The sequence below is a fragment of the Protopterus annectens genome, chromosome 2.part1, assembly GCF_019279795.1.
Source record: "Protopterus annectens isolate FY-2018-M chromosome 2.part1, PAN1.0, whole genome shotgun sequence".
In the NCBI taxonomy this organism is placed as follows: Eukaryota; Metazoa; Chordata; order Ceratodontiformes; family Protopteridae; genus Protopterus; species Protopterus annectens.
In genome coordinates this window covers 1,025,873,695-1,025,892,460 of record NC_056729.1, presented here as the reverse complement: position 1 = coordinate 1,025,892,460, position 18,766 = coordinate 1,025,873,695, and positions in this window count along the sequence as shown.

Genomic DNA, 18,766 nt, shown 5'->3' with positions numbered 1-18,766 from the left:
TTGACATGGCCTTATATGTTAAGCAGAGATCGCCTCTGAGTAGACGATATGCGACAGAGTATAGCTGGAGTTTTTTAAGGGGGTCAGCGTAGGGCATCTGCTTTAGGCCTGTGATTCTTTTAGTGAGGTATTTCTGTGGCCTTTCCAGTTGTTGCAGATGTCTTGAGAGGTACATACCAAATGGGGCATTGTATTCTATAATGGGTCTACAGTGGGACAATGACCTCCTTTTTTCTGGATGAAAATCCCTTAGTGATGAGGTGTGCCACATAGAAGGATTTCCTGACTGTTGTGGCGATGTGGTTATCGAATGTGAGACCACTATCCACCTGTGTCCCTAGGTCTCTTATCACACTTTTGGTGTTTAGTGTACTGCCACCTATATGGTAATTCATGGATACATGTTTTTTTCCCAAAGGGGATAACTATACATTTCTTGGCATTGAGCTTGAGCCCATGGCTCTGGCACCAAGCATCTGTTTCTGTAAGGCCCTTTTGTAGAGTATCCACATAATTTGGGGATTCAATAATGGCTCCCAGTTTGCAGTCATCTGCAAACTTTGTTAGCCAGAGTCCCTTAGTGTTGGCCTGTACTTCAGAGAAGTAGATGCCAAACAAGAGCGGTCCCAGGACTGAACCCTGAGGTACTCCACTTGTCACTTGTCTGGAGCTGGATTTGGAGCCGGCTACTTTAACAGTGTGGGTTCTATCAGTAAGCCAGTTAGCAACCCATTCGGTGATGTAGGGATTAATGCCCAGCTTAGTAAGTTTATCTATGATTCCAGAGTGGGGGGATGGTGTCAAAGGCCTTGGTAAGGTCTAGATAGGCTGTGTGGACCACCTTACCCTTGTCCATGGCTCTGGAGACTGATTTGAAGAAGTCAGTCAGGTTCAGGAGACAAAATCGGCCCTTCACAAACCCAAACTGGGTGGGGTCCAGTGTTTGAAGGTTGCCAATGACTTTGTTTATAAGTTCCATGATAGTACGCTCCATGGCCTTGCAGATAAGGCTTGTCAGACTGATGGGACTGTAGTTTCTGGGATCCAAGGTGGATCCCCCCTTGTGGAGTAGGATAACTGTAGCTCTGTGCCACTCAGTGGGCACGAAGCCTGAGGTGAGGCTATGATTAAACATGACACTTAGGTGAGGTGCCAGTTCATATTGTAGTTCATGTAGTACACAGCCCGGGATGTCATCTGGTCCCATGGATGCTGTATTCTTAGCTTTGGAGAGTGCATTTTTTACCTGTGTGGCCGTTATTACCGGAATTTGGCAATCTTCCGGTATTGAGATGGGCCATTTAGGGGGTGAGAGGGGGTGAAGTTGGCACTGAATCGATCTGCCAGGATATTGGCAATATCCTTGGGATCAGTATATTTAATGCAATTCTGTTTTAGCACAGAGCAGATCTTAGCATTGCCATTTAGATTCTTGACATAGTTATAGAATGCCTTGTGGTTGTCTTTGGAATCTTTGGCAATTTTATTTTTGTAACTAGCTTTGGAGGATTTTATGAGGGATCTTAGTTTCTTACTGAGGCCGGTAAGGGAGTTTTTTGCATCCTGGGATTTTCCTCTTTTATGCAACAGTTTCTTCCTTTTGTTGTAAAGTTTGTTTATGGCAGGGGACCACCAGATTGGCTTCCTTTTTTTGGATGAGAGCATGAAGTTTGTCACTTCTGACTTCAGTAGCATGAAGTTGGCTTTGGAGAAGTTTTTTTATGGAGGTTTCCTTACTGGGGGGAGGGGGTGGGATGTGGATGTTAAGGGTGATTAGCTTATGGTCAGACCTGATTAACGAGGGGGTGACCATAGGTGTGGAGCATCGATTTCCTATGTTGGTAATGACCAGGTCTGGGATATTGGAGCCCCTGGTGGGTGTATGGATTAATTGATCCAGGGCGTTGGAATTTATGAATTCCAAGAACCGTTGGGCAAAGGTGTTGGTACATGAGTAGTTTTCCCAGTTAATGGCAGGGTAGTTAAAATCACCCAGTATTAGGGTGTTTGGTTCTATCTTAATATTTTCCAGTATGTTTAGAAAGGTGTAGTGAGAATCCTGGGGTATGGTAGGGGATCTGTAGCAAGCTACAATTTGGATTGCAGTCTTACCTAGTGTTAGTTGCACCTGGAGAATTTCAGACACATTGCGTTGGGCAACTAGCCTGGTGGTATGAATATCCTTGGTGAATATTGACACTCCTCCACCTTTAGTGTTTTGGTCCTGGTTTGGTGGCCGAAAAGTGTGGTAAGAGTTGTAGCCTGGTATTGCAGGGGTGCTCTCTGGAGCCTTGAACCAGGTCTCAGTTACTGCACAGATATTGATGTTCTCCATTTTTAGGAGTGCCTCGAGAGAGTGCATTTTGAGGTTTAGACTTCTAGCATTGAGTAGCATTACCTTCAGATTTTGCGTGCTTGTACCTGTTACGGTGGTGGTTTTGTCCTTTGAACTTTGCCTAAAAAAGGCACTATAGGGGTGGCAAGAGCCTTAGCCAGTAACCTGAATCCCAGCGGCGACAGGTGCAGACCATCTCTGGCAAAACATCGTGGTCTGTCAATCATGTCGTCCCAGGCAGACAGATACTGGATCCCCTTTGAATGACACCAGAAGCTTAGCCAATTGTTGAAGTCAATCATTTTGTCCTTATATTGTGGTATCATTCTGGGCGAAGGCAGGATGCTACTCAGGGCTAGGGTGATACCTGCCTGGGCCACATGATCCGAGAGCTCTTCCATGTCTCTTTTCATGTAGTCCAGGGAGGTACATCTCAAGTCATTCACTGCAACATGGACAACGACAGAGTCATATCTGTACTTGTTGTGGAGTGACTTGAGTGCATGCGTTATGTGGCAGATCCTGGCACCCGAAAGGCAGCTGACTGTAATTTTCTCCTTGTTCAACCTGGTGAGAGGGACATCAGTGTGCCGCACTATAGAGTCACCTATGACTAAAGTGTTAGGTACATTGTCTTGCCTTAGGGGCTGTTGCTGGGTGGCACACTGGTGTTGTGAATTATGTGACACTTTGTTTGTGATTGGTGTTTGTTTGCATTTCAGCTTCAGAGGTCCTTGGTGCTTGGGCAGGTTACAGTTAAGGGCCTCTGCATATGTGGATTTAGTGTTGCTATATGTGGGTGTTGGTGGTGTGGGTTTAGAAGGGCTATGTGTTGCTTGAGGTGTAGTGTGGGTGTTAACCTTCTCCTCTTGACTGTCTAGCACAATCTTGGGTGGAGAGAGCTTTGCTTCCAGTTTGGCTATATAAGTGCATCTCTCACAGGTTGTAGTGTTGGGTGGTAGGAGGAGGGGGTTGTCTGTGTACATGAGGCAATTGCTGCATTGCCCCAGTATTCCCAGATTCACCAAGTGGACAGGAGAAATCACCGGAAGCTGACACTTGGACATGCCTGGTTTGGTGCTTTTTTTTTTTTTTTTTTGTAAAGTACAGGAGCTGTTTTCCCTTACCTTAGCAAGGTACTTTGCAATTATAGGCTCCTTATTAACAAGGGAGTTGAGTGCTTGTATCAGTTTAAGGCTTCCTAGTGCTTTCCTAGTGCTTTCCAGCAGGTATTAGAGAAAGTGCTAGTCACAGGGATGCTTAAAGGTAAGATGAAAAAAAAATGCACACTTCAGTGTGCACTAGAGAAGTTAGATGTGAAAGTAGGTAACTTAAGTTTTACCTGTTTAAAAGGTTAGGGTTTAGTGGAGAGTTACTATTTTTAAAACAGCAAGATGGGTTGAAAGGGGTGGTCACTTTTGTATTCTGGTACTATGGAATACAGTAGGATGGCCAATAAATTTAAATAGTTGAAGGGGAGGGATTTCAAAAAATTATGATTTTGTGATTACTGACACAAGCCAGTGAAAGTAGAGACAAAATGAGATATATGGTCAGATTAACATAAGAGGCAGGCAACTAGAAAGACAGTGGTATTTAACAAGACAACTGTAACTGGGTGGGAAAAAAATTCTGCCTGACTCAGAAGAAAGAGAGCTGTGGTCTCTTTTGAAGTTTTAATATGCTGTTAAAGCAGAATGCAAGTAAAACACAAGGTAAAGAAAACAAACCACAGTATTCAAAATATAGAAAGGCAATACAGTAATACAAAAAATAAAAGCAAACTAACCTTTCCTTCACAGCAAAGTGTAGCAGAGTCTGGATGAGCCTTTCTGGTTCATGGTGCAGGAACAGGCCATGCTGCTTTGCCAGGGATGGTATTCACTTGTCACCTCTAGGCTTTTGGATACTGGCCAGAACCTTATCCTCCCCTATAGTGCCTTTTTAGGAATTGCCCAACAGATAAACCTTCTGACATATCAAAAGCTATTCAGGACAAGCTAAAGGTGTCACTGCTCAGAGTCTCAACAAAAAGCTGCACTCCCTTGAAGCTCTCCTCACCCTGGGGAATGCTGACATCTGTGCAGTCACTGAAATTTGCTTCAAGGTCACATAAAGCACTCTGGCAGTGCAGGGCTATAATGCAATTCATATGTTTTGACCACCCACTGAACATGAAAGAGCAGAAGGCAGAGGTGTATCTATCTACCTAAAGGATAAGCACACCTCAGGGCTGGTCAAACAATATAACATGCTTCAATTACTTCATGTCCAACTAACCATGGTAAAAATCCATTACCATATTCTTGCTAGCTACAGTTCCTGCACCATGAACCAGGAAACCCATACACCATATCTGAAGTTACTTGAATCACTCACCATCCAGTCTAATACCATACTCATGGGTGATTTTAACTACTCCTCCATTAATTGGGAGGCACACATGACCACTAGCTTGCAGGCCCAAAGATTTCTTGACTTTATAAATTCAAATTCCCTGGCGCAGCTAGTCGGAACTTCGACTAGGGGAACAAATATCCTAGAGCTAGTACTCACAAATATGGGACAGCGCTGCACCCTTGTACCCAGTGAGATGTCCTCAGACATCACAAACCAGTCCCCTTGAAATAAAGGTAAAACTAGTCCCCCCAACTAACCCCAAAAACTTTAAGAACTTCGCTAAGATAAATTATCCCAGATGAAGGGATGGCATAGCTAGTTTCCCAGCTCTACAAATCCAGAAAACAAAGAAATCTATGCAGAGGCATACACAAAAGCACCGTTTAACCATATAAACAACTGCAGAGAAATGGCAGTACCAGACTGAAATAAATCCAGGTATTAACAGGACATACAATCATAGGAGGTTACTAGGCTAATGACCCTGGGTCCCTTACAAGCCTAGCCAAGTTCAACCCTTGTTCCCAAGTGTGTCCATTTAAAACAGACACTAAAATCAGCACCTATCACCTCTGCCCAAGAGGAACACAGGTGTAATCCACGGGGTGAATTTCCAATTACCCATCCAACTGTCCAAATTGCACTTAAATAGGGTCAATGAGGGGCTCTGTTTAACATGAACTGGAAACGTGTTCCAAAGGTGGGGCAACCTCTGGGAGACAAATCTATCTGTCCAGCAGATTCACGTGATGTCACATACCAGGTTAATGTCCTTACAGCGAGTAACCCATTGAAGCAGGTTCAGAGGTTGCCCTATATGCAAGGCACAAGTCCCCTCTGAGCAGTCTGTATGACACAGAGTAAAGTGACAGTGATTTCAGTCTGTCCACATATGGCAAATGCTGAAGACCCTGAATTTTCTTTGTAACTCCTGCAACAACTGGAGAGGATGCAAACGTACCTCACAAAGAGGATCCTAGGCTTTAAACACTTGTCCTATATGGACAGACTCAAAAAACTCCAACTATTCTCTGTCTCATATCGCCTACTTAGAGGCGAACTCTGCTTGACTTACAAAGCCATGTCTGACCCAGCTCTGTTAGAAATGCTACATCTAAAGAAATCCCAATCCCTCCACATCACATGCTCCAGAGACCTCAACCTCATTACCACAATTAACAGAACATGCTGGAGGGACAGGTTCATAACCCAGAGACTGCCCATGCTATGGAACAGACTTCCCATACATGTCAAGCAGAGCAACTCGCTGGCCCTGATGAGTGGATGGGAAACAGAAAATTCACCACGGGGATAACACCAGTGACTCTACTCAACAGAGGCACTGGAAACTAAGGTCGGGTGGCACTATGCCAGGGTAATCCTATGGCTAGTCTTGTAAAGGAACCAGGGGCCATTAGCCAAGTACACACCTATGAACCTATGAACAATATAATACAACAGAGTGTAAAAAAATATCTAATACAGTTGTAGGGTATTCCATTCAGTTATATGGCTATAGTCATACGATGATTATCACAATAAATACAATAAACATAAGTTAAGTACAGAACAAAGAAAGGAGCTGTTGTATACTTGCACATAAGATAAACATAGGATGAACATCAATGCAGTACAACAGCATAGGAAAAACATACAGTTCAGTTGCTGGCTGTTGCATTCAGTTATATTAATACGAGTACTTTTTCACATTACTGCAAGTCTGTATGTAGGTAGTTTGAGTTTGTACATTTGTAATTTGCTTTTAGAAGAATGATATAATGCAAACAGTCTACTTAAATGCACAATGGAATAAGATAGCACTATCTGGGTGGGATTATATAGTTATTATACATTACAGTATTATATAGTCTCTCTGCCAAAATATTCATACAATTGTTACAGTCATGGTTCATTATAGAGATTGGCATATATGAACCTTGGTCAGCTAGGTCTTTATTTTCCTTAAGAAACACTGATATTGTTGCTGATTTCCAGGATTTAGGAGGGGAGGCTGACCTCCTTCTGGTATCTCATTGAAGAGGCTATGCCAGCATTCCACTAACAAACTTTCTTTCATTTTGTATACTTCCAATGGGATTACATCTATCTCCAAAGATTTTCTTGTAGTCTACATGCTTATTGCCACTCTTTTCTCTTCTCTTATTATTTCAGCCATTAAATTCTTTCCTTCCCTATCTTCTGTTTTGGTATTCTCAGCTCCCTTAGCTACTTTTTCGCTTTAGTTGTTTCCTCCCTTCCCCACGCTACTCAAACAGGAGGAGCAGCATAGTAATTTCTAAATTTTACTAGCATCTTTTTCTCCTCTGATTCAAGTTTTCCGATCTTCGGATCCTCAGTTTCCTAATCGGGCCTCTCACTACCTGCAGCCCAAGACTGCAGCCAGGCAAACTCTTTGTACTCTACTGAGTACATTTTTTTCTGAACATCACATCAGCATGGCTTTTTTCAGGGTGTAATATGTCTACAACTGTCTAAATGAATGTCTTTAACAACAGGTGCAATACTGCTAATCTAAAAACAATATTTTAATAGCTTTAGGGGGAACATCTGAAAATGTCACATCTATTAGGAGCTTAGGGGACAGCATTTTGAGAGATGTGTCCATTTTTAAGTGATAGGTGTCCAACAGGGTAACACTAAAAGCTTGTGAATACAAAATGGAATTTGCTTGCTACACCCCTGTCTCAACCTTTATGCCAAGTACTTGGTATTTTTCGGGTTACTACCAAAATTAACCATTGCTAAAGCTACCTTTCTCATTTCATTGACTTTACGTGTCTAGCTGTCTTGGCATTGTGAATATTCCTTTCAGAGTGTTCCTCTCTGATTCTTTGCCCTGAAGTTCTTTCAGTCTCACCATTGCTTGCTTGTACTGCTCATATCATTAGCCCACCTTTGTCCCCCTTCTTTAGTAAGTGTTTTAGTAAGCATCAATATCTTACTCTCTTTGCATGTTCCTTATTTTTTATACACACCTCTTTAGGCGCAGGTTCTGATAGGGTTAATGAATGAGTGATCTGTTAGTCGACCCAGCAAACATATTTTGCCAGTACATCTATCCTGTCTAGGCAGGCTAACGTGACATAAAACCTGGAATAGTGTGCAAATACCTTAGCTTCTCTTCTGTTCTCTCTACAGCAATAACCCTTAAGCCGAAAACTTTCAGATATTTAGTCAACAATCTCATGTCTCTCCCTAGCTTTAGTGGCCCTCTAAGACATCAGCGTGATCACAAATTAGATTCCAGTCACCCCCTCACACCTGCAACTCCATGAATTGGTGCTACTAGTTCTTCTATAACTTCCTTCAGCTGCTTTATTCCACTCCTGGGGAGGTAGGGGTTAACGCATTCACCACTGTTAACTTTTGACCTACCCACTATCCTCGTGTTATGATGTATCTATCCTGCTTATTTTCTATACTCTTCTCCCACAAGAACTGTGTCCATATTTGGACTGGGTTTAAGACTCTTTCCCCATTTACTTGGGCTCCAAAAGCATAATTTAATTTAGGTGTTCCTCCACCCCCAAACTGTTTCCTACAACATCATCTCCACTCAGCTTTTGTATATCTGGCCCATGATCCTGTCCTGGTTTTGGCTATATACCAACCCATTAACATTTCAAAAAAATATCATTGATTCTACTGTATTATCACTGCTACTGTCTTTTTTTCTGGCTGTTGCTAAGGCCTCACATTCTTTATCTTTTTATTCATCACTAGGAGACTAGTTTCCTTTATTTGTATCTTCTCTCCTTCTCAAGTCATGTGTCTTAATTTTGATCCTTTTTGAACTCCCACAAAAGTGTGGTAAGTATGGACAACTCCCTCCCCCTTCTTATACCTTTAAAACTATGTGGAGTATTGCCTCCTGACTGTATGTATTGCATACCCCAACATATCCCCCCTTTCCCTTGGCATATTCTGTACTCTCTTTATTTCTTCTTTATCTTCTTCTCTTTTCTCCATCCCTGCTGGCAGCTTCTGTTTACTCCCCATTAAACGAATCTTCTCTTTTCTTAATCATCCACGTTACTCCACTCAATGCTCTCTTCTTAATTAGAGCTTAAACCATACAACACTATATTGTGTTCAAAGTCAACCTGTCCAGACCCACCTCTTTCCTATATTTTCATTTCCCCCACCCCTGTTTATTGTTTATATTTCCATTCATAAAACCCTGTTGTGGGCTAGTCTCTTTCCTTTTCCTACCCCTTCTCCCCCTCTACCTCCCAGACCAGTTCCCCTCCCTTCTTACCGTTTTAATTCCATTCATTCCCTAAGCACAACATTTATATGCATGTCTCCCTCTCAGAATTTCAACCAGGGATTCACCCTATTTACAATAAAAAAGATAAATTGCAAAGCAAAAAGAAAAGCACAAATAAAATTGAAGCAATCACTCAAGTTTATATGGTTTCTGATCACAGTAGCAATGCTTTGCACCTATTCATTTATATGAAGTGGGCTGGTGGTGCAACTGACTTCATATGCATTACTTTACACTTATTGACTGCCACATCCTGGCCTTTAATTAGGATCCATTGAAATCCCCCTTGTTATAGTTCTAACAGAACAAGCAATTTGAGTTGCTTTGTATCCCCATAAATCTACTTTTTTAAACTTACCCACATCTGTTTCTTTAAAGTTTCCATTTTCTTTACTTAATCCCTCCTTTTCTATAAATTGTTCGACGTCTCCACTATATGCTTTTGAACTATTAACTATTCAAGAATATGATACTCTCAAATGGTATCTCCACAGTACTCCAAGGACAGCTGCAATCCACATTAGAATGATGGTGTAGTGTATACTAAATAAAAACACACTCCAAAACCAGTAGTCATTTGTATATGGAATAAGAGCTTTTGTCACCTCTCTGCTCCTGTATCTGTTTTGCTTTCATGACTTCTCATGCCAACAACTTAAGCAAGTGCATTGTCTGGGCCCCTTTATTTATTTTGAGTCCAGTTAAATTTGCATCTCTTAATTTCAACTTTGGATATGATCTATTTACCACAAAAATGGAAACTGCAAAAAAGAAAAGAGGACGTCTCCCTTATAATACATGGCAACTTCTCAAAGTTATTCTGTACCTATTTTTAGCAGTGACGCTGTGAGTATATTCATTTAGATGATGCTGGACAGATGAGCAACTGGCTTCATATGGATCACTTACACTTATCTTACCCATCCTGCCTCTTACTTGGGGTCCACTGAAACCTCCATTCTTCTTGCAGCTCTAACAGTACAAGTAATTTGATTAGCTTAGTTTCCCCTTAAGACTACCTTTGCAAAGTTGCCCACATCCATTTCTATTTGCTATTACGACCTTCTTTGTCTGATCCCTTGTATTCTATAAGTCACGGCAACTCCTCAGCTGCTTTTGTACAATTACCAATTTTAAAATATCATAATTTTGAGTTGTTATCTCCATCACACTCTAGTTAAGGACAGCAGCAATCAACTTTGCAGGCTGCAGTCCAAAAACACATTCCAAAACTAGCAGTCATTTGTATATATCACATTGTGTCGCTATCTGTGCTTTACGCCCATGACTGCCCTTAAAGTGCACTGTCTGTGCGCCTTTATTTTGAGTCAGGTTCAGCTTACAGCCTATTAAAATAAAACAAAAATATAATTTAGAAAATAAGAGAAGATGTCTTTACTGGAGGATCTCTTTGTAGATTTCTTGTAATAGCAATTCATTTACAAATCTACAAGAGCCTATACAGGCGAATAATCAACGCAGTGCACTATCCTTTACTAGGCTCCTATTCTGAGTCTTTATCTGATGCCAAGGGATTTTCTACTATGGGGCAAGTTAAGTAAAAACTATCTGTTCCTTCTTCTCTATCATCTTTTGATGGAAGATCAGGAAGGGTTTTTTATACACAACACTGTACACTGTTTCTCCATCTGCTATTTCTTTTCCCCAGTGCCCCAGTGTTGCCCCTTCTCCTGTTGTTCCCATGTGTCCTCTTTCTGCAAAGTCTCCCAGATGCTCCAATGCTCTCTCAAGGTAAAGATATGTCTTCACTCCTTGAACATAAAAAATCTTTGGTATTGATGGGTAATGCAGACTTACCTTCAGGCCAACTTGCCAAAACAGTCTAATTGCTGGTAGGTACTCATTCCATGTCTTGCACATTGCCGTCAAGTAATCATTGTCCACAAACACCCTTGTGAACCCAATTTTTAGATATCTCCCTTTCCTCCACAGTGCTCCCATTAGCCATTCTTTTTCTTGTAGGAATTGAAATGAAAGCTGTGCATTTACAATAATGATAGATCATTTCATTTTAGCCCATCCAATACGACATATGGTTCTATGATCTGCTTATCAGATCTGACTCTGCAGTATCAGTGCTCCAGCCTAGAGCCCGTTTAAGACCTCCCCTTCAAATAATGCACATTGACCCTAGTTACCACATATCTTGTTTGATGCCTTACAACCTAGACACAACTAATCTATGATGCCATGGACCCAGTACACTTTAACCAGGGGATTTTTTACACCGTACAAGAGGGAAGGGGGAGGGTTGCACTGGATAGAGTGGAATGAAAGCATGTATCATTATGATAACTAAACAACTTTTGTATCCTATTCATTCATTCCATCTGATCTCACATATGGATCAGACTCCCAAACTATGGAGACCCTGGGTGGCATCATAACAGAATATCCTTCAAGATGGTAGTACCGATTAATGTTTTAGTCCTGGAGGAACATTCCAACTTGTTATGTTTGATAAATGTATGCATGGATGACCAGGAGGCAGATTCATAAAATATCATCAAGTCAATAGCCTCTGAAAAAGGCTGTAGATGTTGCACTGAAATGAGATTTTGGTTTACAAAAAAGGTTTGTTGTTAAGTATATAAATGAATGTGATGCACTCTGATAGCCATCTTCAAAGTGATACTTTGGACACCTTTTTTCCCAATTTGTTATGAACAAACAAAACAAAAAGCCAGTCATCCTTTCTGAATGATTCTGTTCTGTGAAGGTCGAGATGCAACTGTTTACTTACATCCAAGGTATGCAATAAATACTCTCCTTTGTCTCCGTATTTTGCAAAGAAAATGAGTAGATCAATGGGTTGTGAAATATTTCACTCAGAAGCCACTTTCAAAATAAAGGAAGGCTATGTCCTTAGAGACACCCTATACTTCTGGAAAATCAAATAAGGATAAGAGGAGCTTAGAGTGGAGTTCTGAAATCCTTCTTGCTGAAATGACAGCTATGAGAAAAACAGTTTTCAAAGAAAGGTATTTAAGCTCCACCACATATGCGGACTTGAAGGGTGGTTCTTTGAGAGCCTCAAGAATGAAATTCAGAGCCCAAGGAGGAACCATATCTCTAATTGGTGATCTTAATAAAAAGGTGGCTTTTGGAAATCTCTTGCCTAGCTTTGAGAGGCTAGAGAATGTTCCTAAAACCCTATGTGATGCCTTGAAATTGCAGCCAAATGGGCCTTGACAGAGAAGAAATTAAAGGCTGAATCTAAAAGAGGTGCAAAACAGCATAGGATGTCTACTATAGGAGCTGAGAAAGGATCAATATTTTGTGGGCAAGCACAAGAAACAATTTCCATTTTCTACAGTAGACCTTTTGAATGTAAGCTTTATGAGACAATGTTAAAATTCTGACTTCTTCTGTACGAAGAGAACACCTTTAGCCATCAGTGGAACTGGAGAAATCAAGGGATTTGTTTCAAAAAGTGCAGGCCCAGGTGAGGCTCCATAGAAGGGTAAGAGATCTGACCTAGAACTGCATCCAAGAAGGCTCCTTCATGCAAAGCCTTAGAAGGAGAAAATAAAACTGTCTGGGCCAAAAGGAGGCTATGAGGATAATTTTTGTCTTGCACCTCAAAGCCTTCTGCAGAAATCTAAACATCAAGGGAAGGTGTGGCTATGCATATAGAAGCCCAGGGGGGGCACTGCTGAGACAGTGTGTCCCTTGGTGGTTGCCTCAGAGGTGAAATCATGGAAAAATAGCTGCTGCATTTGGTGTTGTGGTGGTGGCAAATGGATCACAATGGGGAGTGCCCCAGCAACTGAACATGTTTTTGGCTAACACCAGATTGAGGGACCATTCATAAGGCATTAGGAGATCCCTGTTGTGCCTGTCCTCAAGGCCACATAGGACTCTGGAATGAGTCTTGCTACCAGAAAAGTGGTGGGAGGCTGTTGCCCATTACCAAGACCTCATAACTTGTTTGTTGATGTACCCAACTGCTGCCATGTTAGTTTAAATGGATATAATGCCCTCAGGAAGGCGTCTTGAAGCTCTTGCAATACTAGGACTGCAGTTACCTCCAAGACAGTTATGTGGAAATTGTCCTTGTTGTCAATCAACAGACCTTGAACCATTCTCCCATCATAATCCCCCTCCCCACACTGATTGCTGCTGGGAGTAAGGCCTGGAACTGTCGACCCACCTAAACCACTGGGTATTGTAACCACCACTGAAGTTGCCTTTGGCAGGATGCTGTAATGATTATGGTCTTGGAAAGAGGATGAAATCTCTGAAACCATTGAGCTTGAAGGAACCACTGTAAATTTCTCATGTGGAAACAGGCAAATTCTACCAACAGAATTGAACAGGCAATCAGACCTAGAATTCTGAGAACCAAGGTTGCTGTGAGGGTTGCTGAGTGACACTTATCTGCAGATTATAAGCTCTGAATTCTATCTTGAGGAAGAAAATACAGAGAGTGTGGTGTCCAAGTGGACCTCAACCCAGGAATACTATTTTCTTAGTCGGGATCAGGTTGGAAGTTTGCACGTGTACAGCAATGCCCAGGAACTTGCACAGATGAAGAAGATAACTCCTGGCTTGCTGAAGAAACACCATCAAGATGACAGCCAGGAAATAGTTCTCTGGACATGGGAAAATCTTGTATCTGTGCAGTCAGAGATGAGCTGCTATGACAGCCATACATTTGTGAACATCCTCGGGGCTGTGGTGAGACTTAGTAACAGAGATCTGAATTGGTAATGACTGGCTCCTACTTGGAAATATACAAATCTCCTGGATGCTTTCTTTATCTCTAATTTGAAGGTAACCATTCTATGGATCCACATGGCATATTTATCCATTCACTCTCAGGAAGGATAGAATCAACTGCACAATGACCATGCTGAATCGTGTCTCTCTCACATATGTGTTAAGGAAGCAGACATCCAAAATGGGCCTGAGGTCTCTGGTTTTCTTCAAAACCAAAAATAACTTGAAATAAAATCTTGACCCGGTCTTGTTTTGTATGGTGAGACCTCTTGGATGGCTTTTATTTGTAAAAAGAAAAGATATCTCTCATAATGCAGCCTTTGCCTGGTTTAGTGAGACATCTGGCAATGGACTGTGGGGCTCAGAAGGGGTTTCTAAAATGGTACATAATAGACTCTATATTATCCCTTTTATTGAATTGTTTCAGGTGATGGCAAACCATGAAGCTGGGTAGAGGGACAGATAACCCCCGACTGTTCCAGAGTAGAACAGTCAGGTAGACTTTCATGGATTCTTGGTTCACCTGTCAGAGAAGTTTCCGAGATATCTCTGATTCTGTGGACCTCCTCAGCCTCTAAGCCTACATCTGTTGAAGGAACTACCTCTGCCATGGCCATTCCTGTCTATGGGCAAGTCAAACTGACCTCTAGACTTTCAAAACCAGACAGAAAGTTTCTCTTTTTGGTTCCTCTTATCAGATTGCTGGCAGACCTCATACTTGACTTTGACAGCAGAGACAGTCTTACTATCCTGCTCTCACTTTCCACAATGATGGAGTCTACCACAGATGATTTGGTCCAGTGCTGTTTCTGTTTTGTGGAGTAGGATCTTGTCTGCTTTACAAGGACTACCTTGCTGCTCTCAGGTTCCTACCAGGACCTCCTAACCACTAAGTCAATGAACTTGTAGGTTACAAGGACCAAACAAGATGAAGACTGTGTCATTTCACAGGCCTCAAACATTCTTTGTCCTGAGAGGGGGGTAATTTGGACCTAGCTCTCCTCTGGTGCATCAGTTCTAAAACTGCACTACATGAGGCAGCCTCTGGAGAGGACTGTGGGAAATCCTCTCTATCCTCCAAGTCAGTATCAGAGGTGGGAGACTCAAGTGGAGAGTCTTGGTGTTTTCTCTTACACGTCCTTTTTTTTTGAGAGATCAGGGGAATGTGTTACAAGATGCCTCAGATGACTCTCTCTGCTTCTGACCAGCTGGTATGGGCCAGTGGAGTAACACTGACTTGTGGATGTCTGATGAAAACAGAGAGGAGCCATGGGGTAGAACAGAGACTGATGGTACCTGTGGATCTACTATTTTGGGTGAATAAATGCTCCTTACCAACACCTGGAAGGCTGAACCAACTCCCTCAGAACTAAAGCTGCTGCTCGAACTTACAGTTTCAACCCTTGCACTGGAGAAGCAGACACCACTGCCAGAGGGACCTCAGAACCAAAGGAGGTAAGCAGACCCCAATGAATGACTTGGCACCAAGGAAGATGTCTCCAATATCATCAAATGGACTGTGAGCTATGGCCCAGCTGATAAAGCCAAAGATACCAAACCAAATACTTGGGTAGAAGACTTGATGGGAACCAATGAAGCTGGAGTTGAATGAGTCAGAACAATATACACCGGTGAAGTAAATGCATGGAAGGTTGGCCCCTGGGCCACAGGATCTAGAAGGAAGAACAATTTTGAAAGAATTGAAGCTAAAATGTGGACTGGTGAGGGAGCAAGAATTGGGGTCATTTGGATGGATCCAACTGCTTTTATAGCCAAAGGTAAATGAGTGACTCCATCTCAGTCTGTGTCTTGAGGAACTTCTATAACAGATGATCCAAATCAGCTTTTGAGGTACTCCTGTAAGGCCTATAGAATTGCACTAAAAGAGCTGAGGAAGGCCTGGAAGAAGGGTGCTCCAGTTTCTCTGAAACTGATAAGGACTTGTTTGGGGAGTAATGGATTTTGATAGACTCCATGAGCTGTGGATCAGGAGGGGGGTTTAGGTAGGGGCTCAGCCCTGTGCTTCTCAAATCTTAGGACCTTTAGAGTCAAAGAATCACTGTTTTTTTTTTTGGCTCTGACTCTTTGTGCTTCAATGATCTATTCAAAATCTTTTTGGGTTTGGAGACTTCTGGATCCAGTGACAACAGGCCTTTTAAAATTAACTTATTCCTCCTCTCCACCAAGGCTCTGGGTCTGGACGAAGCACAGATTTTGCAGTTTATGGATAAATGAGAAACTCCTATACACACAACAAAGTTTTGTAAGTCTTGAGGTGGAATTTGGTATATGCATGTAGTTGTTGTGTCTTTCGGCTTTTCCCAGTTAGGGGTCGCCACAACGGAACTCCGGTCCGCTAATGATTGGCAGTAAATTTTTACATGCCAAGTTGACGGCCCTGATGCACAACCTTCAATGAAGGGACGTCCATTCACGCATGTCTCCACACAGAAGATGCTCTAGCTGAGAATTGAACAGGACAACGTCTTACTGTGAGGCGCAATGCTACTGCAGCACCACCGCTGCATGTAGTACATTTTTTAAAACTGGTCTGCTTTTGTAGTTTAACTAAAGAACAGTTAAACAATACAGGAAATATGTATAACCACACAGAGATGAAAAGGATCCATAATGAAATGTCTGCACTCATAATGCAGAGTGCCACGAGAAAAAAAAATGATAATCTGGGAGAAGAGCAAATCTCAAACATTACTCTTCTCCTTTAAAACTTTGTTTTTGGAGGGGGAGCCCCCCCCCCCCACACACACACACACACCAATAAACTTGTCAACTCTGAGATCTCCATACATTAAAGAAAAGGGGATATTCTGAGAAATGGACATCAAGAATGTAATATATGTAAGTCCATTATTTCAGACATTCAGTCTTAGTGTTTTGGGACTCACTATAGCAGGTCTCAACATTTCAAATGGTTATCAACTGAATAACTCTCTCTCTCACAAACATACTAAACATGTAGTAGATCTAAGCATCTAATTATTTGATTAAGTATCTAATGTCTACATTCATCCATCCATAACCCCCTTTCCCATTTTTGCACATGGGGTTGGGGTTTCACTTCAACAGTGACAACCATCTCAAGCCTAGGTTTATGCCATTGGGTGGCTAACACTGCCATGTTAATTCTTCCACACCACACACTCACATGCGCACTCACACCTATGGTCAGTTTAGTGTGTCCAATCCACCTACTGCATGTCCTTGGAATGTGGCAGGAAACCGGAGCACCCGGAGGAACACAGGGAGGACATGTTGGCTCTGCAAAGAATGCACCCCAGCCGAGAATTGAACCATGAACCTCTTTCTGTGAGGTGACAACATTATCCACTGTGCTACATAGGTACACCAAAATCTAAACACGTCACACCAAATACTTAAATCTGACTCTCTGACTACCTATGAAAAACATAAATATGCAAATTGCAGTATTAAAAAAAGGAAAATCAAAAAGTAATAGTGGAAGAATGCCAATAGAAAATCACTCAAAGGCAGAAAAGCAAGAAATTATTCATTATAAGGAAAATGATATCTAAATAACTACAGCTATCTATACTAAGCAGAAATCTTAGACGACTGATGAAAAATATGAACATGAGGAACAGCACTAAGCTGCTATTAGTCACACTTCTTATTGAAAAGGCGGCAAACAAATCTGAGGTAACTGGTGAAAGGTGCATTATGAGAATTTAAATTCTTAAAAGGGCTCGAGGTTGGATCATGGATATACTGCCAAGCTAGATCCAACAAGCAACTTCAGAACTTACAAGTCAGATCAATCAGACTGAACAGGATCAGTAGCAGTCATAGCCTATGTTCACTATGGCGCCTGATAAACTTTATTTGCTGTCTAGATTACTATGCCCTGAGTTAGTAATCCAGTCCATTCACCTGTCTGCTAAGTCATAAATTCCTCATAATTAGTGCCTTTTAACTTTTCAGGTTTGACAGTGAATCTCAAGTTATCCTTTGGGGATCAGTCCATCATTTCTATTATTTTTACCTTGAGTTTTTCTTGTTGTAGTTCTTACTTGGTCATTTTTTCTTTAATTAACTTTTCTCTTTTAGGTATTTGTTGATCTCCACCCCTTGGCAATTATCCACCTCTTCCATTTCCTTAATTTTCTTCTTCATGTATTCTTGCAGTATCCCGCTTATCCAAAAAATTTCAGTATAAATTTTATCAATATTTTCTTTTGTTGTTGGACCTGACATACTCACCTATTCCTCCTGTTTTTTTATTTTTTTAATAAGAAGCATTTTTATTAAATTGCCACTTAATGACATAGGCAATCTTATATTTACATAAACAAAAGAAAAACATACTGATATATATTTTGGTTGCAAACATTATACATCACTTATAATTTATCCAGTCATTGTCAGTTAAACATTACATAGCTCATTCAAATCCTGCCTTCTTTTAAACCTCATTCCTCCTCCAAAACATTATTCTGCATGTATTGTTCCCACAAATACCATGTTTTCCTTGCAATTTGCTCCTAAAGATGCCAGTTCCAGTTGTTTTATCTTTGTTACTATATTCATTACTTTTAGTACAGTTGGTTTAGACTTTGATTTCTGCTTTTTTGGCAATCACCATAATTAGACTTAGCAAAGCCTTACTATATCTAGACAATTCCAATACTGTATCATATCTAAAAAAAAGCATTTCCTTAGTTATACCAATTTGCTCACCCAGTATTTCTGATAGAGTAGTCTGCAGGGATTTTTTTTAAATCTGCCAAATCATTACGCTCCCAATTACCTCTTTCTTCCCCATCACACCACTAGCATTTGTTATCTACCTGAGGAAAATTCTTTGGAGTCTACATGGGGTACAAAAATACCTATGTAAACACTTCCAAACAAAGATGCTAAATCTAGACTTTGTTACATATTTGGGAGTTATACATATATCCCCCCATTGTTTCTTTTGAACTGTTTATCCAGTCTTTCTTCCCAATTCTTTCTAGCCT